General features: G+C 34.3%; 1 protein-coding gene across 1 annotated transcript in view; it reads right to left on the minus strand.

Moving 5' to 3' along the window:
• Positions 1–26,724, minus strand: part of SCN9A (sodium voltage-gated channel alpha subunit 9) — a 178,909-nt gene that overhangs the window by 122,952 nt on the left and 29,233 nt on the right. The window lies entirely within an intron of this gene.

Below are 26,724 nucleotides of genomic sequence, written 5' to 3' on the forward strand. Positions count from 1 at the left end.
AACCTTGTCTCTACAAAAAGTACAAAAATTAGCCAGGCATGGAGCTGTGCACCTGTAGTCCCAACTGCTCTAGAGTAGCTAAGGTGGGAGGATCACCTGAGCCTGGGGAGGTTGAGTCTGCAGTGAGCCATGATCGCACCACTGCAGTCCAGCTTGGATGACAGACCTAGACCCTGTCTCAAAAAAAAAATCAATTCAATAGAAACAACACACATTTTGAAATCTGAATCTCTGTTATGTTCAATTAAAGAAAGAAGAGTTGGAATGAGGGGAAAAACTGAATGAAAAAAATAGAAGTTGAAGGAGAGAAGGAAGATGATAAACCAAAAAGGGTAAAAAGAAAAGTTTCTCAATGTTTTAATATTTACTTTTAATTCTCAACATTTTAAGCATCATTCATGTCACTTATATTATTTCATTCCAATTATAGCCTGGCAAATTTTTTTTTTTGGTAACTCTTATTCTCTCCAAGTTCTTTTGAGGCATGCAGTGCTCCTCCTCAGAGTTTTGCTCATACTCACTCATCCCTCATCCTCCAAACCTGTCAGCTCTAAAGCATCCTCAGATAATCTGTTGTTAGGCAATAAGCAAGAAGAAGGAAGAACTCTTGATGCTGTAAAATAATCAAGAGTTACATTAGGTCTTTCCCAGCATTTATTTTAAAACGCTGATCTTCCAACTTTCAGGAATGTATAACAACATTCAAAAAGAAAGGACAAAGATACTAAAAGAAATAGATTTATTTTATCAGCCTAATAACTAAAAATTTGTATTACTTTATGAAACACTACTTAGAAAACACTTTTTAAAAAAATTTTCATTTTACATGAGTTTCTATAGTTTCTTCTTAATTTGGAACTTTTGTAAAATCTTTAATATATAGCTCGATTTCCACTTGATCCAATGTAAAATGAATAAAATCCTTCAGCAACAGTTACAATATATATCATGAAGTGTACTTCTATTCCATACAGAACAATTTCACACTGGTTTCAGTGGCTCACAGGTCAATAATCATCTTGGCCTTTCCCATTACAATTTGTGCTCCACATTTTAGAGCTGTTGACCCTGTGGAGATGACATAACCTCTCTGAGCCTAAGATTCCTAGTTTGAAAAACTGAGTTAATAATCATGCTCCAAAGAGTGGTTTAGATTGTGATGGTTAACTGTGTATAAAGTGCTTAACAGGAAGAGTTTTGCACATAATGAACATGTATTCATGGAGCTCATAAGATTATTAACTTGTCTCATCCTTCTATTTTAATTCCTTGCTTTGGATAATTTTATCATGCTTCCATAATTAAAAATATATTAATTATATTAAATGAGGATATTCCCATTAATAGGAATGTATTGGCCTTTTAAACATGAAACATTTCATATGTGCATGTAATATTAAACAGAGATTTAGTTTAGAGTAGTGAGTCTAGGACAAGTCCAGGAGCTAGAAAGCCTGGGTTTTGAATACTGGATTCACTACTTACTAGCTAAATGATCTCGGACATCCCAGTTAAGCACCTTTTCTGATTCTAAAAATGTTGAGGCATTTAGGACATTAGTTATTTTGTAAAATATAATTTTAAACAATACAAGAGTTTCCCTAGAATGAATGTTGATTGCTTAAAGGATTGGGTTGCTGCAGAATTTCCTTTCTTAAGAAAATTCCCACCATTTCACCTTTGTTGTTTTGAACTTTATAGGAAGATTTGCAAAATATTTTTTAATTAGACAAAGTCATGTGGCTCAAGAACTATCATTAAGACTTTTTTTCTTTTTTATTCATTGAATATTGCTGAACAGGGTCAAAAGCAAATAAATTTCAACAGTTGGTTTATCTTCTGAGAAACATTTAAATACAATTAATGTAATCTCTGAACAGAATACAAGAATGATCCCTTCCTTCAAGCAAAGAAATATTACAGTCTCTCCAGAGTTTTAGAGACTCTGTGTGCCTGGTATGGCTCTAAACATACTACCTGGAAAACGGTATTCTTGAAGTCAAATATTGGGAGCAGACATCAGGAAAATTATTTGGGGGACTTCCTTTCATCCCCAAGGTTTTATGAAAACCCTTCACATAGGGAAAATCTATAGGATGAGGTGGGAAGTGGGTTTCCCTAAGTGTTCACAGTAAAAATTGTAAATCCCCTAAAAAATCACTGAAGTAAACACCAATACTAATTTTTACCTAATAACTAAAAGGGAAAAATGTGAGTTGTGCCCATTATATTAGACTGGAAAAGGTCTCAGTGGTCTCTGTTACCTTCTTGGCCACATAACAGGTACTAAATACTCCAAACTGCACTTCCCAAATGATTTATTAGTGTCAGAGCGCCAAGTCTATTGTGGCTCAGTTAGAGTATGTGCATATTATGTCCATATAATTTTGTAATATGTTGTGCTTTTGTAATAATTAATGTTTATCTTATGTATGAAAGCTATACTTATTTAAGAGAATAAGTTATTTTCTTAAAAATATCTCCCAGATAATTCCTTTAAACAGTATATTTGCTTTGATAACTTTTGACATTTCTTGTAGAAAGCAAGTAGTGTTTAATATTTTGTTTCTTTAATCTTGATTAGAGGGACTATGATATGATATTTTCTTATTTCAAGGAGCAGGAAAATAGCTACATGCTCACAACTCTATATTTTCTTATTTCAAGGAGCAGGAAAATAGCTACATGCTCACAACTCTACAATAATTTCAGGCTCTGTTTTGCATTCCATCACTGAGCCTCTTACCTGTAAATAACTTAATCCTATTTTGATAAAATTACAAAAATTAGCCAGGCATGGTGTGGGTGCCTGCAATCTCAGCTACTCAGGAGGCTGGGGCAGGAGAATTACTTGAACCCAGCAGGCAGAGGTTGCGGTGAGCCGAGATCGCGCCACTGCACTCCAGCCTGAACCACAGAGCGGGACTCCATCTCAAATAAATAAATAAATTTATTTATTTAAAATTGGTCCAATTAATCATGTGGAAGATCTGCCAAAATCTGAATGAGATTGAGTCAGTATAAATATTTAAGACAGTGGACAAATGTAAAGATAAATAAAAAATACATTTTTATTGATGCTGTTGTCAAATGAAATACTGCTTTGAAAATGTCACTTCTCTAGAAACACATAGTGATTTTTTCCTGCAGGTAAAATTTTGACTGACGTACCATTCATTTTTAAAGCATTCTCAAGCCACCATAGAATCAGAACATGAGAACCTAAAAAGTTTCTTTAAATCATAGTTAACATCAACAATGATAACTCACTGATAATGTGTACCATTGATACTAAGTGATGAGAATGGCCTTTTACATATGTGATCTTCCTTCCCAAAACTTATAGCCTTAATCTAACCATGAGAAAAATATCAGACAAATACCAATTCAGAACATTCTACAAAATACCTAACCTATAGTCACTGAAAGTATCAACATCATCAAAAACAAGGAAAGCCTGAGAAATTCCAACAGCCTAGAGATGCTTAAGGTGATATGATGGTATGATGGTTAAATGTAATGTGGTAGCCTGGGTGAGATCTTGAAAGAGAAAAAGGAAATTAGTGAAAAACTAAGGAACTCTAAATAGGGTAAGGGCATTTGTTAATAATAATGGTGTATCATACGGTTTTGTTAATTGTGACAAATGCAGCATACTAATATAAATTGTTAATAACAGGGGAAACTGGATGTGGGGTATATTGAAATTCTCCTTACTATCTGCATCATTTTTCCATAAATCTATTCCAAGACAAAAGTTTAAGCAAAAGGAAATCACAGATGTAGAATTATTCTAATATTAAATAAAGGTAATAATATCTCAGTGAATTTGAATTTTTCAGGTAAATGCATTGCCATTATCTATATTATCTATAATATACCTAAGTGATGATAGACATAAATTTGAACCACTTTTAATTAAAATGAATTACAATTAATACATTAAAATATATATTTTACACAGTACAAAATAGCATTGCTTTGATCAATAGGAGATTCATTAGAAATGCTGATCAGTTTTCTTAAAGTAATCATGCCTGGGAGGATAATTTTCTATAAATGCACTCTCCTGGGTCAGGAATGAGCTTATAACTTATAAACATAGAACTAAACTGGAGTCACAATGTCTGAGTCCTAATTATACTTGAGAGTCATTATGTCTTATTATAATAGGCTAAAAAATACACTTATGAGGGAATCTGTGTGTATTTTCTTTTAGAATAAGTACAATTTAACTCCCTCAACCATGGTAAGCATACTAAATATCTTGTAAGTTGTTAAATTGAAGCTTTGTTACATATCTATCTTAATGATGCCGTTAAGGTACAAAAGGCTGCCTTTTGATTTCTGTGTTACTTTAGGAACTGTGAGGTAACATAGAGATAAAAGAAATGTATTTGACTCTGAGATTCTCATTTTACTGAGCTCTGAACACCTGATAACATCATCAGAGCAAGACAAAAATACAGCTCCACTCTGGCTGACAAGGATACGCTTAACCCTGGTTTATAACTACAAAAGCCCCTTTTGTCAATAATATTTTAAATTACTCTCCTATGTTCAGTAACATCACCTTCATAACTTATCTACTCATAAGACTTCCCATGATAAAAGAGAAATATGTCATCAGGAGAGATGAGACAGGCAATGTTTCTTTCCAGTATGAACTCTTACAGGCCCTCTCCCATGAAAACAGAAAAATTTCCAGATGGATCTGGAAACTCTTCTATGTCTTGGCACCAAGAAAATATTGGAGTCCTTCCTACACCTAGCCTCAGGTTTAATAAGTGAAATACCAAGATAATAAAAATTCTATATGTCAATAACAAGATAAAGCTGAAATATTCAAAGACAACAAGAAGTGCAATTTAGTCATTGAATAGCTCTACAGTTTAGATAAGAAAGTCAAAGGTGCAAAATGATTGAATCCGGAGAAATAGGGGAAAAATAATACTTAAACCAAGTCTATATCCATTCCTATCTGCTCCTTGAATTATAATATAAGGGTATCTCAGTATTTCTCATTTTACTAATCTAAATACCTGATAACATCTTTGGAGGAAGGAAATAGCTCTACCCTAGCTGTCAAGGTTACACTTACAAATTTAATTCAATCCTTGGCAAGATGTCTACAGCATTTATATTCCAAGCTAGGATTTTTTTTGTCAAGAATAAATGCTACACAACACAGAAAATGCCAAGACAGCAGGAATGACCTCGGACTGTTCTAGGCAAGCTTAGATATATGATGATCTTACCATTGAGAGATCCTTGGAGAAATAGCCAAACAGGACCCAAGGTCCTGGCACCACCTCATAATACTTTTCCTTTTTTATGAGAGTATATTAGACTAATTACCCTACTGATTATTCTTTATCAAAGTAAGCCATAGTTATTGTGAACTTTTCTGAAAGGTTTTGTGGCTGCACAGCAGTGCTGTAGTAAGCAGAACTCATACATTAATCACTAGTGTTTGGAAATCCTGCACCTTGCTTAAATAACATCCTAATGAGTCTTGGAGCTTGAGAACATTCAGATAACTAAAGATTCTTGACTTCAGGCTGAAGACTGGGACCACTATGGGTTATCTTCAAATATTGTTTAGCACTGCATTTAATATTCAATGAAAGGCCTGTGAAACCCCTTGACAGAACTTTTCATTTTCTGTTTTGAGAATTTCTGCCTAATTTTGATAAAAATAAACACAATATTTAATATTGTGTTTATACCACAGAGGGAGGCAGCTGTAATATGGGCAGAAGGTATGAGTTTATAATTTTTGAAAGGCATACATTTTCTTATAAACACAAGGTCTCACTCACTCTGTTGCCCAGGCTGCAGTGCAGTACTGCGATCACGGCTCACTGCAGCATCGTCCTCGTGCACTCAAGCGACCTCCCACCTTCCCGAGTAGCTGGGACTACAGGTGCGTGCCACCATGCTGGGCTAATTTTTTAAAACATTTTTTGTAGAGACAAGGTCTCACTATGTTGCCCAGGCTCGTCTTGAACTCCTGGGCTCAAGTGATCCGCCCTCCTTGGCCTCCCAAAGTGCTGAGGTTACAGGCGTCAACCACTGCGCCTGGCACAATTTTTTAAATTGCCAACATTCTACTTATGCTGTTTTATCTTACTCTTCCTAGTCTAGATTCAGTAAAAACAATGGTTGTAATTTATTATATTTAGGGATTTCAGTGATGAGCATATTATTTGTTTTGTTACCTGAAATTTTAAAAATTAACCAAATCTATACACTTAAGTAGAGTAAAAACACTGGAATTGAGCCAGCCATTATAAATCTATAATCCTCTTTCCTCACTACCACACCTCGATTTGCTTTTAACTTTATATAGTTTTATTTTACAATCTTATTAGAAATAAAAAGTCAAATATAATATAATCTTATCAACTGACTGCCTATCTTCACTATGAATTTGTCCAGGCCACTTCACTAAAAGACTAGCATGAGCCTCTAGCCCCGATAACTCTTAGATAGCCTTCATACCTCATTGATACTAAGGAGCTTTCTCTAACAAGGGGCTAGGTACACTCATCTGTGTCACAATTTAACTATTGTCCATAAATACACAGCTTCATTGAACTAATTAGTAGAATTTTATGTATCTGGGAACTTTTAAGAGTATGAAATCCTACAGGCAGTGTATCTTTAGCCTGCAACATTGCTTGGAACAAAGCAGACCTGTCATTTGGTTTTGTAGCCTTTGTAGTCCTGACACTCTGGAACATTAGAGAGAGTGAAAATATTATTCTAGAGTGAGGGAATTCTGTGTTTTCATCCCAGTATTGGTTACATGGTTTGTTTCGTTTGTGAAGAATTCGTCAACTATATTTTTAGGATATATGCATTTTTTTAACTTTTATTTTAAGTTCAGGAGTACAAATGCAGGTTTGTTACATAGGCAAACTTGTGTCATGGGGGTTTGTTTTACAGCTTATTTCATCATCCAGGTATTAGACCTAGTACTCCTTGGTTATTTTTCCTGATCTTCTGCCTTCTCCCACCCTCTACCCTATTTGAAAGGCTCCAGTGTGTGTTGTTCCCCTCTATGTGTCTCACTTATAAGTGAGAACATGATATATGCATTTTTATTTAACTATGTTATACTTAATGAAAAGTTAAAAAGATGAATGTAAAATGTTTTTAAAAACTTCTTTTTCTGAAAACTCAAGTTGAGAGAATTAATCATTGTACTAAAATATACACTAAAGGAAGTACTTTAGGCAGAAGGAAAAGATCTTAAACAAAAAGAAGGGAAACACAGCAAGAAATGAAGAATATTAGAATGGGCGTCTGATTACATATAAGGAAAAATGGACTCTACAAAGGTGAAAAATGACTACACAAAGCAATAAGAATTATGTTTTATGGTTTTCAAAACTATATAGGATAAAATGCATTAAGTCCAATTTTTATTTTCTTGAATCCCTTACCATTATTTGTATATGAAAACTGATTTCCTTTAATCTTATTTTGACTTTCAATTATTTTAGTCTATAACATTTGAGTGATTTAATTGGTAAAGTAATTGCTCTCAGGTTTAGATAAAATTTTTTCTCTGTTGTGTAGAAAACACCGTCCATGAATTCCCTTAATGTACAATATAGTATAAAAATTATTTTTTTACAAAAGTAGCCTTATTTTGAAAGACCTTTTAATAACTGAAAATTAGAAAGTGATCTTAAGTGACCAGCCTTCAGTTAAATTGATTATCTGCATCATTATTATTTGCATTAATCTTTTTAAATGCCATCATAATAGCCTCCTAGCACAATTAACAGAGTGTAGTTTGGAAATTTTTTTTTATTAAACTACAAAAGATTAAAGCAAAACAATGCCTAAATATTATCAGTTCCTTACTTTTCAAATTACCAAAACAAAATGAAGGTAATCTTGATTTTAAGGTTTATCCCTACAGCAAGTTTTGAAAATAATGGTCACATGTGTGGAATATTATACTGATATCCCTTTAATAGGTTCATTTCATTTTACTTACTCTTCAACAGATATATTTTTTTTCAGAATTTTTTTTTTCTTTTATTATTATTATTATTATTATTATTATTATTATTATTATTATACTTTAGGTTTTATGGTACATGTGCACATTGTGCAGGTAAGTTACATATGTATACATGTGCCATGCTGGTGCGCTGCACCCACCAACTCGTCATCTAGCATTAGGTATATCTCCCAATGCTATCCCTCCCCCCTCCCCCCACCCCACAACAGTCCCCGAAGTGTGATGTTCCCCTTCCTGTGTCCATGTGTTCTCATTGTTCAATTCCCACCTATGAGTGAGAATATGCGGTGTTTGGTTTTTTGTTCTTGCGATAGTTTACTGAGAATGATGATTTCCAATTTCATCCATGTCCCTACAAAGGACATGAACTCATCATTTTTTATGGCTGCATAGTATTCCATGGTGTATATGTGCCACATTTTCTTAATCCAGTCTATCATTGTTGGACATTTGGGTTGGTTCCAAGTCTTTGCTATTGTGAATAATGCCGCAATAAACATACGTGTGCATGTGTCTTTATAGCAGCATGATTTATAGTCCTTTGGGTATATACCCAGTAATGGGATGGCTGGGTCAAATGGAATTTCTAGTTCTAGATCCCTGAGGAATCGCCACCCTAACTTCCACAAGGGTTGAACTAGTTTACAGTCCCACCAACAGTGTAAAAGTGTTCCTATTTCTCCACATCCTCTCCAGCACCTGTTGTTTCCTGACTTTTTAATGATTGCCATTCTAACTGGTGTGAGATGGTATCTCATTGTGGTTTTGATTTGCATTTCTCTGATGGCCAGCAAGGACTTCATGTCTAAAACACCAAAAGCAATGGCAACAAAAGCCAAAATTGACAAATGGGATCTAATTAAACTAAAGAGCTTCTGCACAGCAAAGGAAACTACCATCAGAGTGAACAGGCAACCTACAAAATGGGAGAAAATTTTCGCAACCTACTCATCTGACAAAGGGCTAATATCCAGAATCTACAATGAACTCCAACAAATTTACGAGAAAAAAACAAACAACCCCATCAAAAAGTGGGCGAAGGACATGAACAGACACTTCTCAAAAGAAGACATTTATGCAGCCAAAAAACACATGAAAAAATGCTCAACAGATATTTTAAAATACATTTTATTGTGTATATTTAAGGTATACAACGTGATGTTATTGGATACATGCAGATAGTAAAAAAAAAAAAAAAGTTACCATAGTAAAGGAAATTAACATATCTACCATCTCACGTTGTTACCATTTTTGTTGTTTGTTATTGTTGGGGGGGGGTTGTTGTTGTTTGGAGGTAAGAGCAACAAATATTTTTAAGGTGCCAGGTGCTGGGGACACAATACAAACTAGGTGGCCTTGATCCTTGTCCTCTAGGGCTTACAGTCTGTTGGGGAAAACCAGCAGGTAAACAATTACAATGCACCTACTATATGAGAGTAATGAGAACACACAGAAAAGGCACCTAACTCGGACTTAGGAAGAAAGATTTTGGTCAGGGAAGGAAGATGAGTAGAAATTTGCTGGTCTGTACTACGACAGATATCTCCTACAATTCCTCCATCTTGTGTTAATAGTTTGCTATGATCCAGGAGCTGTCTCCTTCATTTTTGGCTTTGTCATCAAGTCTGATTGTCCTCACTTCCTCTCAACTTTTCCAAACAACAACAAAAAATCATCTTTGGCTTTGTCCTTCTATGGAATTTGAAATATATAGCTTCATAAACCCTCTAGATTTTCTATTCCTGTACTTGTCTAATCTTCAAACTATTCTAATTTAAAATTTTAAAGGATGCACAAAGCTTATTTTCCTTGTAAAGGTTAAATCATAACTTACTTGTATTGTGGATAATATCAACCAAAGTTCCTTTATTCTACAGATCTTTTTAACCTCAAGTTCCAGGTTAAATTCCCAGTTTGTGGCCAATTGTTACCATTGGCCATGCAAAACCTCCTTTTATTGATATTTTTTCTCCATTGTCCTCATATCCCATTCTCTGCCACTCTACCTGTTTTTCATTCCCGTGCTTAGCAACCATTATAATGTATTTATAAACATCTTTCTGTTTTCTTGAAAATTGAATATTGTACACATGAATCTCTAATTTACATACATTTTCTCATTGTTTTTATTTACTAAGCACTATGATTTAAAGTACTTAGCATTCATGTTGTTGTAAGTACATCCAATCTGCACTTCTAACTACTGCATAATATTCCAGTGTATATTACCAGACATTTTACCTATTTGCTCTCTTAGTGATAACACCTGGCAATCCAGCAGTCCCCAACCTTCTTGGCACCAACGACTGGTTTCATGGAAGACAATTTTTTCAGGGCAGTAGGGAAGGGGGTAGGTTTTGGGATGAAACTATTCCACTTCAGATGATCAGGCATTAGTTAGATTCTCATAAGGAGTGTGCAGCTTAGATCCCTCGTATGTGCAGTTCACAATAAAGCTTGCAATTCTCTGAGAATCTAATGCCAAGGCTGATCTGACAGGAGGAAGCGCTCAGGTGGTAATGTTCACTGGGCTGCTGCTCACGTCCTGCTGTGCGGCCTGGTTCCTAACAGGCCATGGACCAGTATCTGTCACTGGTCCAGGGGTTGGGAACCCCTGATCTAACCCACTGTGGCCTATAAACAGATCCAGGTTTTATGGACCTGTGGCTTATACAACTGGGGGAGGAGGTTGAGAAAAATGCAAAATACAAGTACAAATTAGGCACAAAAGACAAATTAATACAAAAGTGAATGTTTACTAAAGTGAGAACAAAAATTAAATAAGTTGTCTCTGTATTAAGAATAATTAACCAATACCATAAATTCCAAAATTTTATCAATTTACTCCTTAACACATTTCTTTAGGACTTTCCCTTCATTTTTGGCTTCATTCTCTTTGATCTTCCCTTTACATTGTATCAATTTTGTAATGGTGAAAATAGAAAAATTTAGTCTTTCTTTTACCACAACTGAGTATAGTGTGTGTATGTTCGTTACTGATAGTTGAGCAAATTTCTCTGAGTTTTACAACTTGTTTTTGGTAATGGCATGTAAATTTTCAGTATTACTGTCAAATTTGAGAACACCTCCCTCAAGTTTCTTTCATATATGAGTTGTAAGATATCAGAGCCTGTACAGTGTCCTTATTCAGAAGCTAATCTTATATACTCTAAATCGACAACACCCAACCACTCTGTTATCAATATCCTCAATGTAGTGATGTATGAAGGGTTTGTTATCTCAACCTGTTTGGCCATTTTATGGCAAATGAGCAAGACATCCTAATATTTTTCCTCAACATATTCATATGATTCACTCTTCTTTATAAACTGGATTATTACACAATCCAAGAATTTATTTAATAGTGCTTAAGAGATGAGTGTCTTCTTCTTTGAGAAATAATACTTTTTACTTTTGCTTCTGGCATGACAAAACTTTGTTATAGTTCATTGCTCAATGTTAATATAATTTCTGTTTATTTTATTGCTCATCCTTGTAACTTTTGTTTCATATTCCACTAATTTTCCATCACTACTTTAATACAAAAAGTCAAAAATGACAAAGAATGTCATATGATATAACCTGACTATATGTCTACTTTTTTTTTTCTATCCAATATCCCATCTTCCTTCTTATCTAGAATGAATAGGTATTTCCCATTGTGTGTAGTAGTGATGGAATTCAGAGCCCTGACACGTGCTGTGGAAAGCTAAAGTGACTAAAGTGACTATATTTCCATTCCACTTCTGTTATTTTAAGTGGTGAGGCAATCATCTCCTAAGCTTATTCAGATGGATTCTCTTGCCCTTTACTTTGAACTTGGTGAAAGAAGCCAAATAAAGGAAGGTTTTATTGAAATTCCCTTGTGCTGGGTCTATGTACAGCTATGGTAGAATCCTGTGTGGCAGCAGTGACCAGTAGTCTAGCCAGCTGGGTCTGCCAAATAGCCTCTAGATTTCCCTTTTGTCAGCTCATTTTCCTATACAGCTGCTCTAGTTTCCCAAAGCCTTCCAATGAATGCATGAGTACCCAACAACTTCCAATAAATCTCCATTTGGCTTGGGACAGCCAGTGTTTGTTTCTCTTGCTTGTAATCAATATCCTTGCTTAATATGAGAAATTACTTTTGACTCACTTTGTGGGAACTAGGTTATGACCAAAACAAGCTCCTTTTGGCTATGGCAGTTTTGCTAAGTGATTAAAGCATTTCTTCTGAATTACTTGAAAATTAATCACTTGACCTCAGAAGTAGTGATTTAAAAGAAACATACTGCAGTCTGTAAACGCAGAATCCATTTCAATATTGTTCCTATCATATTACTTCTTATATTATAAAATAGATATGATGATTTTGCTCATTATCTTTATTAATAATATTTCTGCAATATCCACAGTCCAAAACTTTCATTTTGGACTAAGTCTGTCCTTAAAATTCACTTTAAATATACACACTGCTTTTATATCTTCTACACTATTATGCTCAGTTTTTAAAAATGAAATCACAGATGTAAATATAACGAAACCAAGCCATTATTTAATCTTGCAGGACCATAAGCCTTCAATAAGCAACTTGATGATGCTAACTTACTACAATAAAACAAACTTTCAATACTCTAAAATATTTTAAAATTAAATTTTCTCTTAAAATTATATTTTTATTACATTTCAAAATATTTTTGTCCTCAAGAAAATACGGCAAATCCAAGAATATATTTATTTTAAGAAATATAAATAGTATAATAAAGTGATTAAATAATAATTGTAAGAATGCTATAATATTTTATCTTGGTCTAAACCAGTGGTCCTCAACAGGATAATTCTTCCCTACCTCCAGGTGGAGTTACCAGAGTTAGCAAAAAGAATACACAGTCAGTTAAATTTGAATTATTTATCATTGTCTATACATATTCTGACCATAAGTGGAAATGTATTTACAGAACAGTCTTAATCTTAAAATTTACTAATTGTTTATCTAAAATAAGTGATCAGTATGTAAATTAGAGATTTCTTTTCTGAAAATTTCCTCGATGATTGGCTTTCATTAACAGCTCCTTGTTTTGCAGAATTTACTTATAAAATTCCTCATAGTTAGAGCCTATGTTCCACCTACAATGTAACATATCTTCCATAGTGGTCATATCCAGCTTTTCTCTTTTCTCCATTCAACATTCATTAATGAGAACATTGTGAAGTCCAGCTTATAAGTCCAGCTTATTGAACATGTTCAGTATTAGCCTTATAAGCTGGACTTCATGTATTGACTTAGAGTTAACCCTGGGACTTACTCTTTTGCTAAAGAACACAATACCATATTTCATGACATAACTTGTTTTTTTTTATTTTTCAGGATTAGATTGCATATTTTGATCTACAACTTCTAAAAATATTTTCCACTGAAAAAACAGAACATTGTCATGAATTTTTATTCCCTTCTTTGAGTGTATATAATTTCTCCTGTTCCATTAAAGGATCAAATTCTTCAAGGGATAAAATCCATTTCAAAATATACTCATGACAAATGTAAAAATAATTATCCACTTCAATATGGACTTTTCCCCTGTCCTTAAGTTGTGTTGTTCCTCTTAAAACAGCCTTGGCATACAAGGGATAAAATTTTCATTCATTTTATCTTTAATACATTCAACAACTCTTTGTAAGCAATGGAGGGCATCAATTAACAATGTTTACTCTTCTTTCAAATTGCATAATCCTATTGCTAAAAGATATGGAATGCTATGAGCAAGAAATAAGTAGTCTTTACTCAATGGGTTATTTTAAAAGTCAGCAAGAATTTGTGAGACCTTTTCTTTAGAATTAAAGTATGATTTCAGTGCTTAAAATAAACTAAGAATTCTCTCAACTGCCTCTATTAAAGAGAGCCAGTGAATTTTGAAATGTGAAAGAACTGAAAAATAACGAATGCCAACAAAATTACAAAAATTCTTCATTAGTTGAGTCTGAACAGAATAAACGCTGAAATAGAATAATTTCTTGACAATTTCTTTACTGACAATTACTTTACTTATATCAGATGCTGTTTGAGCAGTGTCATGTAGAATATGGCAGAAGAGCCAACACTGTTCATAGTCCCATTTATACTTTGCTTTAACTTTCAATAAATATCACACCTTTATGCAAATATCCACCAAATTTATATTTGTATTACCTCCACAAAATAAGTATAATTTTTATGACTACTAACTCAATCAGAGGGTCTCCGCAACAATTTCCTGTTGTTTCTGAAGACTCATCTGGAAGGCATGTTACAATAGCCTTGTAAGCAAGTCTTTTTATGAGAAAATTATTATACGAGTAAAGGAATTTTTCCCCCAAATTGTGATTACTTGCATTCATGGCTATGCCATAAAAAAGTAAAACATTTGAGCTGTGGTAGTCTCTGTAACAGTAAATGGAGTTATTCTAATTTTTATTATGGCAGTAGATTTTGTCCTATAGCACTAGAAAATTTACTTACAATTTTGCATTAAAAAATACTTGTAGCACAATTCAAATTAAGTCATGTGAGCTTAAAACCTTGTATGATATACAAAGTGGAAGACAACTTGTGCTGCAATTATTTTATCTTCTTCATCTGAATTTCTTTCAATAAAATGTTATTTTATTACTTTCTTTGGTACAAGTTGAGGAAATCATACATCTATTTGCTTAGCTGTTAGTATTTGCTGGCTTACATCCAAGTTTTCACCATTTTCAATATTAGCTAAACAATTGTATGCTGCACAAACAGCTTCAAAAGGAGTTTTTCTTTGTTTAATGCACATCCATTGTTCATAAAATTTATCATAAAACTTACATTGCATTTTGACATTTTTGAGTTTACTTCTACACAAATAAAAAATGGACATTAGTAATTGACCCAGGAATTGAAAAGATTGAATTTGATAATCTCACAGCTTTGTCACTGTCAGTCACTGATAGGTACAAACTCATAACTAAACATAAACAAGAGTTGAGCCAATGAAAGGATTGCAAACTTGTGAACTTACAGTAAATTGAACCAAATATTGGATGCCAAAAATCTAAACGTTCTGTTTGCCAGCAAGAGAGAACTGTATTTGTGAGAGATAAGCTCCTGGAACAAAGCCACAGCTGACATTATATAAGGTCTGGGGAAATGTGCAGAGTGTTTAGAGACTCAAGGACTTCCAGCTGTGTTAGTGTGGACACTGGAGTAAGACTGCCGTTGACCTTCTAAATTTTGGAAACATGGTCACTAGAGTGGGACACTTACTGATTGGCTGTTCTCTAGCGCCATAGGGGCAGGCACTGACAGGGTGATGTTCAGGACTCGGAGTTTATCATTAGCAGACTTTCAAAAGCTTGGACTGGCCTTCACTTGCTAACTTTCAGAAGCATAGTCACTGGAGTGAGGCAGTTATTGACTGGTTTATTTTCAGAAACATGGCCACTGGAATGAGAATGTCACAGATTTAGCTGATTTTCAGAGCCTGTGTACTGATCCTGAGTTAATGCTAAATAATGATGATTACCTGTTCACAACTTGAAACTTGGGCTTAAAGACCAATCTTTTCCTTTCTTGAATATGAAAAATAAGCACAGGCTGAGCATGTACAGAGTTTTTTTTCTTGTCATTATTTCCTAATGAACGCAGAATAACAACAATTACATTGGATTAGGTATTATAAGTAATCTAGAGATGATTTAAAGTATACGGTAGGATGTGCATAGATTATATGCAAATGTTACACCATTTTATATAAAGAACTTGAGCATCTCCAGATTTCAATATCTCATGAGGTCCTACAACCAATCCCTCACTGATACTGAGGGACAATTGTAATTTTAATTCTCTGCCTGTGCTTTTGGTGTTCCCTTAGCCAAACCTGCTAGAAAGAGGATAGGGATTGTACAGATTCTCATTTGTAGAGGTAAACATTTCAGCTAATGTTGGCATTTAAGCGATTTAATCACCAATTACTGTCGCAGAAAAATGGCTACAACTGTCAAATTTTTGTAATTTATTGAAAAAAGCTAAGATACAGGAAATTTAGGCTGTCTTGACAAAGCCAATAAAGGGTGCAGGACAAAATCATTACATACATTTCCTAGTTTCATATACTGTATAGATGAGACATCGGATTCTCCTCCCTCATGGGAACATGGAGGAAGAAGGGTGCTTGCTATGGACACCTGGTGGGTAGAGGACAGAGAGGCTGCTAAAGTTCCTATAGGAATGCCCCCAAAATCGATTAAGCTGAGGTTGAGAAACCTATGCTTAGACCACAATTTCACCTGGAGGCTTTTTCCATTTAACAATGCCAGGGTCCTTAGAACTTACTTGCTCCTTTGGCTCTAATTGCTTTGTTTACACTGTAAACAGCCTGAGAGGCTGGCTGGGTTTTTAGTTCTGTATCTTCTGAGAGGTATTCTAGGCTTCCAATATATCCACCAAGGCTAATCACTAACTGTTTTCAGTTGTAATCATTCCACTGCCATCAAGTAATTAAGCTCTAAGCTTTGGTACTCCTTTTATGGTACACTTAATAAAGGATACCTGTGCTGAGTTGTAGACCCTGGGCATTGACACTAACTCATTGGAAAATATTGACTGATTATTTTCATTATTTTTAAGGGACTATTTCTTTAACAAAGAAAGTGGAGAGAAAGGGGGTCCAGAGGAAGGTAGATGTATAATTTTGAAGAGATTAAGCAGGAAAATGATCAAGTCCATACTTTGTAAAACTCACTTTTCACATAGTCTAGAGGGTAAATTTACAGCAGAAAGATCGGTTACCAAGTGAATAAAACTGACATGATTGGTGGGGGTATGGAAACATATTGAGGTATAGGTATGTGGTTACATTTGAAAGATAATGAAAGGCTGGAAATGGCAGTTGAACTTGGGATTCCAGAAGTGAGATGTGCATCCAAGATTACTTTCAGGTATCTGACTTGGCCTGCCAAGTTAATACTCCTGTGATTTCTTATGAGAGGAAACTAGGAGGATGAGGCTTAAAGAACAGGGAAGAAAAATGATAAATCCAATTTTGGACATCCTGTGTTTGAGATGCCTGGGAGACATAAAGTAGACAGGTCCAATAAGTAGCTAACCATGTTATTCTGGAACTCAAAATGGGAGGCTGGGTCGGAAACAGTAACTTTGGAGACACCAGCATATAAAGAGTAATTTGACATTGACCAGGAAAATTCCTAATCCCAAGAGGCTAATGGTTTTTAAGAAAGACCTGTACATAAATGATCATAGTACAAAACATGGCATAACAGCTTGAATGGAAGTATTTTAAAAGTACCTTGGAAACACCAGGGGTTAGAAGTTGGTTTGAGCTGGTACAGGAAAGAAGGAAAATTGAGTTGGAATTCAGCAGATGAATATGGTAGTATGTATATTTCTAAAGGCTGGACAGTGCAAGCCAGGCTACCTTCTTTTTAATCCAGACTCCAACACTGAAAAGCTAGGTCACCTTAGTTAAGTTACTCAACTGTATATCTGAGTTTACCCATTGGTAAAATGAGTATGAAAACGATATTGAATATTTAAATGAGTTAATGCATATAAACACTCTAGAATCATACTTGGACCAATAAGAACTCAATACATACCTCTATTGTTATTATCATTATTAGGCAGGGGGAGTTAAATAAACTGACACATAAATGCATCAAAATGTACACAGCAAGTTAAGGAAATAAGAAGAGGTCTATGGATTACTTGGCAGCATTCTTCCCAGGATACAAGAGAGAAACCAGAGCTTTCCAACGGAGGAGTAGTGCCAGGCATTCTCCTTGTATGGGAGTCTTTTCAGCAATTTTGCAGCAATCCATGCAGCAATGCATATCTATCCAAATACAAGGAGATGAGGTCTACATTGAGCAGTTGTGGGAGTTGCCCTGCTTCAAAATTGCTTGTCTCACATGAACCCATATCAACTGTAACAGCTCCAACTCTGTATGAATGGGACATGCCCATTTAAAGGAGTCATTGCATTAAGGGGGTTCCAAAGTAAGATGACACCCTCGGCATTGATTTAGGGCTTATTTTTTTTCTCTTTCAGTGCTCTTTATATTAAAATTATACAAGATATTACTATTACTATCTGTCTAATGCCCATGTATACAAAAACAGTTCTATACTTAAGCTATTTGTTGGCTTCTCCTCTCTCCATAACTTTTATTTGTTTTTTAAACTTTTTATTGTGAGCTAATTATAGGAAAGGAGTAAAAATAGTACTAAATATTCCCTTGTACCCCCTGCCCCACTTCCCATAATGTTAACAATGATATAACCATAGTATAGTTATCAAGAAAATTAACACCAGTATGATATTACTATCTGAATTGCAAATCTTACTTAAATTTCACCATTTTTTATTGCATTTAGTTGTTATACCTCATTAGTCTCTTTTTATCTGCAACAGATCTTCAATTTTTTTCTTTTCTTTCATGACCTGACAATTTGGCAGAATACAAATCAGTTATTTTGTAGAATGCGTCTCAACTTGGGTTCACTGAATTTTTCAATTCACAACTAAGGAAACTAAAGTGTTATCTATGGAGTTAGATACTTTGCTCAAGATAACACATCTGTGTGTAGCAGAGCCAGGATTTGAACTAAGACTCCCCAGGCCAGTATAGGAAAAAAGATAACATTAGAGGAAGGATGTCTGTGTTTTAAAACTTCAAAATGCAGAAATACATGGCTTAGAGTATGTACCTGTTGCAGAGGTCTTGGCAACCGAATTTTTATTGATGACTCATTTGGCTTCATTCAGCAGATTTGAGTTTAGAAATTCAATCAGTGAGTAGTTTATCTGGTAAACTGTCCTTGTAATTAAATAAAACAATCCCCAGGAAGTTAATTGAAAAATGCCTGCCCATCAGGAACACCTAAAAGCCACACTTTATTGGTCTGTTTAAGCCAAAATTCTGGCACACTGCTCTTTGGAAATCAAATTTAAAATGACAGGCAAGTTGGTCTTAACTTCCTTAAAGGCACAAACAAGTAATAGCTAACTCTCTGATATATAATGTATCACAGAAAAGGTTGATTTCACATGTAGTGGCCTTTTATCAACAGCAACATAATTTGGGAATTTCTAGATTTTTAATTTAGATCTTACTCCAAGATATGAAAAAATAGGAGGAGGGAGGCGAAGCTAAATGCCTGGGGAAAGACATGCATGTTCTTAGAATTTTGTTAAAATGTAATGAGTCCCTATGTCCTAGTATTTTTATAGACTCCCTCTGTTAACTATAATGAATTTAGGAAGGTGGATGAGAAGGTATTTTATACTCTTTCACCCCAATAAATGATATCAAGCCTCTATATTTAAATTAACAAAAACTGGAGTCCCTGGCACCTAAACAAGTGCTTGCTCAAAAAGTATTTGTAATTACTTGTAAATGTACCACTTCAAGGAAGAGAGTTAATAGTATAAAGTTTACCTTAAAATCAGACTTTTAAATTAAATAACTTCTATGTAATAATATGGTGGAAAATAAAATAGATGAGAACCTTAGTGTAGAATATGGAATTTCTTCTGACATTTCTCTTTGAAATTTAATTCTTCTATCTAGAGAGGTAGCATATTGTAGGAAATTATAAGTCCAAACGTTGGCTTTACCACTCTTGTGTGAACTTGAGTAAATGATTTAACCTCAGGAACTATGTCTCCTATTTCACTCGTGAGGAAGTTACATGGGTAGTCTGTTAGAAAGAGGGGATGAGGTAAGGCAGGACAAGCACCTGGCTAGGGTTTACTCTACAGTATTACAGCTTGAAAACAAAGAAAAGAGAAAACAAATGAGAAACCAGTCTCCTTAATGAAAATAAGTGAAGACAAAAGCCCCAAATAACACATCTTGGGAAGAATGTACTCAGAAATTTTATAATTTATAATGATCTGAGAAATATAATCTATAATTTATATCGACTATTTGACATGGGTTTTCTTTCAAAACACGCCATTTTAACATTGACATATCTATTACTTGAAGGTCAAATACAAGTGCATTTTTACCAAATAGTGTTTCCACATTGATTGCAAAACTACTTTTCACTCAGTTTTACTTTCTCAACTACTACTACTGATTCTTGGTTTTTGAATTTTTTAAAAATCAGACTTCTAATCTTTAAGACTTAGTCCTCTATAATCATATCACAAAGTTTTCTTCCTTTCTTTCTCTTTCTTTCTCTCTTTCTTTCTTTTCCTTCCTTCCCTCTCTCCTTTCTTTTCTTTCTTTCTCTTCTTTCTTTTCTTTTTCTTTCTTTCTCTTTCTTTCTTTCTTTCTTTTTTCTTTCTCTTTCTTTCTTTCTTTCTTTCTCTTCTTTCTTTTTTGATAGTGTATTGCTCTGTCACCCAGGCTGTAGTGCAGTAGTGCATTGACAGCTCACTGCAGCCTCCACCTCTGGGATTCAAGTGATCCTCCCACCTCAGCCTCTCAAGTAGCTAGGACTACAGGCAGGCACCACAACGCCAGGCTAAGTTTTGTCTATTTTTTATAGAAATGGGGTTTTACTATGTTGCCTCGGCTGGTCTTGAACTCCTGGGCTCAAGTGATCCACCCACCTCAGCCTCCCAAAGTGCTGGGATTGCAGGCGTGAGCCATCCTGCCTGGCTTTGAAGTTTATTTCTTCATGTACAAATATATGCCAAGAATATGGTAGCTGTGTATTTATTCTATATTTTATTTTTATAACTGCATTTCTTTGTATTATTATGTGCATTGATATACTAAAGTATTTTCTAAAGAACTATTTCCTTTGGAAATATCTCTTAATTGACCTTACCTTTTTAGAAGAAAAGTTGAAAACTGGGCTGGGGAACAAATGGAAAATAAGATGCTTTTAACTATCATGTATGTAATAGAATGACATTTGTCAAGCAAATGGAAATTTCACATTCAAGAATAACTTAGACATATCTATATAATGACATGGTGAGTTACACTGGTTTATAATTTTCACAGCTCTTTCACATATAGCAATGCTCTAAAATATAAAATGCAAAGATTCCTTTCATTTTTCTTACCAAAGGTGACATTGAGATTTACAAAGTTTGGTGCTTGTTACCAAGTCATGTTTAAGGAAACATTGAAGCTATGACCAGAAGTCAGGTTTTGAGCTTTGAGTTCAGTGGCTTCTCCCACTTTATACCATGTAAGAAAAGTTAATTTGATAGTAGATGGTGAAAGAATTGGCAACAATAGACCTGCAGATGTTTTAAAAGGCACTAGTGTAGCCAATATGCCTAAATATGTACACGGGTCTCTTTAGACTCCACAAAGGGACACTGCTAAGAGTTACTGGAAACAAACTACAGCTGCTCTGTGAATAAATTCTTAGTTCACAGTTGCTGTGGGAAAAAATGAAAGATCCAATTACAAAGTCTGGGAGATTTCCTATAATTAGTTGCTATTATATTACTTTTGCTATGACACAGTACAGAAGAAAGGAAAAAGGAAGAGGAATTGCTGTTTCATTTCTTTATTATTTTCTTAATTGCTTTTTTACTAACAGCCTGTGTCTCAAGGAAGCCAAGCCATATTCATTTCATCAATAACATTAATCTGTCATTTCATTCAGGAAATACAAGAAAGGTTTCAGTTTTAACCTTAAGAATACTAGGATATTCTGATCTCATATTGTTTTGTAAGCATACTTGCAGAATAATGTCGATACATAGGGAGGGTTGCAGACTTGTGTTTCTGCATGTGTGGCATAAATGTTTGTCAAAATAATAACTATGTGATTATTATGCATACTATGTTGTTCCCAAGTCTTGTCCTGATTATATTATACCTTATATTTGAGAAATTATGATGCCCTATAAATAGAGAAAAGCGCACAAACACATCAGCACATATGTATAGACTATATAATACTAATAATATATTGCATTTACTTTAAAATCCTTTAGAATCTTTGGGTTATTTAAAGTTTGTACAAAAAACACAAATGACTTCAATCAGTAATAGAACCAATCTAGTCAAAGTCAATGAATGCCATATGGAGATGTCCCTGTTTGGTCACTTTTTGACACTGCAAGCCAGTCATGACCCCTTCAACGTGCCAATGGTCAACTACTGCAGTTAGCTTTCCTGCCTTTCCTTAAGGTGATAATATCTATAGGACCAAGTTTTCCATCCTTCTAATTAAGTGTAACAAACATTATGGCTTTAATTAGAGTGTGGCTTAAATTGTTTTTTAAAGATTAGACCATTAGAGTCAGAGAAAATTTTCTACCTCACGTTTAGAATAGAGTCGTCTCCAATTATTTTTGATCATCACCCTTACCAGCTCAATAATAGCAATACCAATAATAATAAAAGATCTCTCAATAAATGAATTTATATGCTTGCTAAATTATAAACAATCTACACATGCAGTGTAAAACATTATATACATTTAAAAATATACACAAAATTGAAACTTTATTTTTTATTTTATTATCATTATTTTTTAAATCTATCATTACCTTGATCTTGAATAAAATGGAAACTTTTAAAGATAAGAATGAAGACAAAGCTCTTCCAGCATGGTTCTTAGGTGTGCATATTCAACTTTGGAAACCATAGATTATGCCCTTTGCATACATCCACCACCAAAGCTTCCCTGGAGAACTCAGGCAAACATGTCCCTGTCCATCCCTACCTTCATGCTGCAAAAACATTTTTAGCACATAGAGTGCACTGAGTTTTAAAACTAGCATTCTTTCAACATCAGATTAATTGAAATGTCTTCTCTTGCATAACATCTTTCTAGAGCCTATAAAATTAACTAAATAATGTAGTGCAGGTAAAAAGTCTTATTCATATGAAATAATTACACTAATTTTCTTGGTGAGGTGAAAAAAGAGCACCAATTTTTTTTGTCATATACTTTGCTTGTTTTATAGGAAAAAAATTATACATTTGTGATAACCTATTTAGAATTCTAATCAATGTTTTATTTCAAAAAGAAAACAGAAGTAAAGGCTTCACATATAAAAACCTAAAGCTTTTAGGAGACTTTATGTATGTCGATATTTTATAGAACTAGGAATGCTTGTATTTTCAAAATAGAAGTTTTTGATTGATACAAAATACTTACTAGATGCCTTTTCTGGGAAAAAGAAAAAAATAAATAAAATATTTCTTTTATTTCAAGAATGATTCTATACATCATCTCAAAGTCAAGCAAGAGGGAACCTTTGGTTTGAGGACTATAGGATGGTATTAAGAACTATGAGAAAGAACCTGATTTGAATTGCAGTTCTGTCATTTTCTTGTTGCATGTGATGACATGTCTTTACTTCTCTAAACCACGGTTTCCTCATTTAAAAAGTGGAAGACCAGGTGTGATGGCTCATGCCCATAATCCCAGCACTTTGGGAGGCTGAGGGGAGTGGATCTCAGCTACTCAAGAGGCTGAGACAGGATGTTTGCTTGAGCCCCTGGGGATAGAGGTTGCAGTGAACTGTGATTGTGTCACTGCACTCAACCTGGGAGACAGAGTGAGATTGTATTTCAAAAAAAGAAAAGAAAAGAAAAAGTGGAGATAGCAATTGTCCCCATCTTCATTATATTATTGTGTGCATTACAGTAGATAATGTACAAATCATTTTATGTAGATGCTTTATAATGTAAAGTGAGTAGAGGGGCAAAGCACAAGAACCACTCAATACATATTAAATCTGAAAATGCTAAGGGTCAATTCTTTACTTGTGAGATAACAGATTAGGATCATGGAGAATTATCTAAAAGTATATATGTCTTTCTATGGAGAAATGCTAAGTCTTCTTACAGGAATCCAAACTTTGCTTTGGTTACAGTAACATCATACTCCAATCAACTAAACTAAACTAGCACAGACAAATAGAAAAGTACTTAATTGAAAAATTATTGATCACATCACATTACTTAGAATAAATGAAGTATAAGGTTAAAAGTATATCAAAATATGACATTAATAATACTAAAAAGCCTTATAAAGTTAAAAATATATCAAAATATGACATTAATAATAAGACTTTTTAGTATCTATTATTTCATTTGAAGCTGGTAATACAGCACTACTAAAAAAGATACCATTAACTATCACCCGGGAGTCAACATGAATATGAAATATGAAAAACCACAAAGTAAAGCCTTTGATGAAACAGCATCTTACGAAACTAAGGACTTGTAATTTGTACATTCGCTTAGAAAACAGTCCTTCAAGTCATCCGCCATTAGAATTGTTTAACCTTGCAAGAGTACTGGGCTTGGTCAAAAGAAACTCAGCTCTATAAATCATCATTATACCAGCAATTCATCAGCATGTTAGATCTTGTGTAAAAGGCACAATGAAATTTCCTGCTGCTATGATTTTTCTCCCCACAACAAATAATCTAATTTGTTTTGAAGCTCCTTTTAGTGTCTCTTTTCTGGAAAGCCACCTAAAATCCTTTGTGCAAACAGGGAAAGAAAAAACAATCAAGATACCAAACTAAGAGGTGGAAATTTCCATCACTGACATCATAGCTGTATGATTAGATGAGAAAACCCAAAATACGTGGGAGGAGAAGGCCATGAAACATAAAATCCTCTGCCCCTGATGTGAAGCAGCAGTGTAAGACAGAAAGCATTTGAATCATGTCTTTTTTTATCTTTGCCAGAAGCTTTTTCTCGAGGAACTAAATGGAAGCTTTGACTACATTTCAGACCTCATGAAACAAATAAATTAGATTTGAGCTGATTTTATTGTGAATATACCCCAATTACTCCAGGAGTTAAAATATTACAGCCTCTGTATAAGATGGGTATCTAGTGGCTTCAGTAGAGTCTTTAACTATCATCCATGTGAAAGGATAGCAAACAAATGACTACTATATAATGCCCTGAATGAATCAATCAATCAATGAATCAAGACATATATATCTTGATCTTGTGGTACTCGATGTTCTTTCACAGAATCTCTATTTTTAGGATTTCTTCAGGACATCATGACAAAATTAGTACTGAATTGTGGTATGCATAACTTAGAAAAAAATATGCATAAAGCAGCTACCCTGTGTTACAAATGTAATTTTTTCTATAACAATTAGAACATGTTATTATCCTTATTTTAATTCATGGAGAGTTACAGATGTTCATTTGAGATGGATCAGGAGAGAGCAGAGGCAGGCTTTAAGCTTACATCTGCCTCTTTTGAAAACTTTCACCACGTTGAGGTCAGTATGCTCTTGAAAAAAAGTAACAAACCTAGGGAAAAGGGGTTTATTGATTGATATAAAACTATGTTCCAGAAAAACAATCTAGGCATTTCAAATTAATAGAGGAAAAAACAAACAAACAAACAAAAACAGATATAATTGCCAGAAAATCCTGTTGAAGATGAAGGTATTTGTTGCTTTCCTTCTTCCTGAGCTCCTGATGTTGTAAGTTGTCATAATTAGTATTGAAGATGGTATCGTTGGTTGTATTTTCCCCTACTACTACCTCCTCCCCAAATAAAATAAATGGGGCCTATGCTATATCTTATTTTCATCCCAAGAGAATACCTTCTAATGATAGAAGTTTATCATGTTAGGAAGAAAGCAACTGTTTAAACATGGGCATTACACCTTACACTTTCCAATATTACTGAAAAACAACTGAATCTAGCTTCCTCCCTGAATTTGGGAGTATTCTGCACTAAAATGGCTACTAAATTTTGTCATCTGCCTTGAAACAACAAAGATGGAGAAGAATACTTTACTGAAATATGAATAAGGAATGTCTCATTCTCCTGCTCCTCTGGGCTTTTGAGTAACCTGTGCTGCTGTGGGAGGTAATTTGTATTACCACTTTGTGAAAAGAGTAAACAAACACGAAAACAAGAGTCAGTGATGCCCTACCACTATCCCCTTTCCCCTGCCTTAATCAATTTCTCAAAAAGACCATAGGCCATAAAAATTGAACAGATCATCACAAAAGTCTTCTCATTATTTAGGTCTAACTAAATTCCAAATACAAGAGCAAAGATCATAGTATTATCATGAAACTTTTCTTCTCCCTCATTAATGAAGCTTAACTTGGCATTTCTCATACTTGTCTTGGAAAAGCCTGAACACCTTTTATTTATCTCAGCAAAGTAAGATTTTAATATTTTAAAACAACTCAATACTGTCCAGTAGAAAATGTATTAAACTTCTTAAAGTACATAATACTTGAGCCATCAAAGACACACAGATGGTCCTCTAGGGGCATTTCTCCTAATAAATGTGAGATGCTCTGCTCAAGCTGGGAAAAAAAAAAATGTATCTCCTATTTGTGAAAGATATGGTTCAGCTGCTACCCTGACAACAAAACCAAGCACATTAGTGACCTAAGGGACTGCAGAGATACCCGCTATTGTTTGACACCAAAAGGAATTGGAAACTTACTAAATATGGAGCAGGTGCAGAGAAACCTATCATTGTTCTCTCTAAAGCATGGGTTCAGGTGGGAATCAAGCTCATTGAAAAGTGTATGATATATAAAAGTACATAATAAAGTATGTAATTTGTGATAGTAGGCGAAAAGCCAGGAGACGAAGATCAGAAAGACACAAAAATACAGAAAAACAGACATTTGCACAACAGTTTTGAGACAAGCATTTAAATTGTTTGAACCTCACACTAGACAGAAATCTGAAGAGATGGATATTTCAAATGAAAAAATAAAATAGGGAATTGGGACTG

This window comes from Pongo pygmaeus, chromosome 11, assembly GCF_028885625.2.
Source record: "Pongo pygmaeus isolate AG05252 chromosome 11, NHGRI_mPonPyg2-v2.0_pri, whole genome shotgun sequence".
Lineage (NCBI taxonomy): Eukaryota > Metazoa > Chordata > Mammalia > Primates > Hominidae > Pongo > Pongo pygmaeus.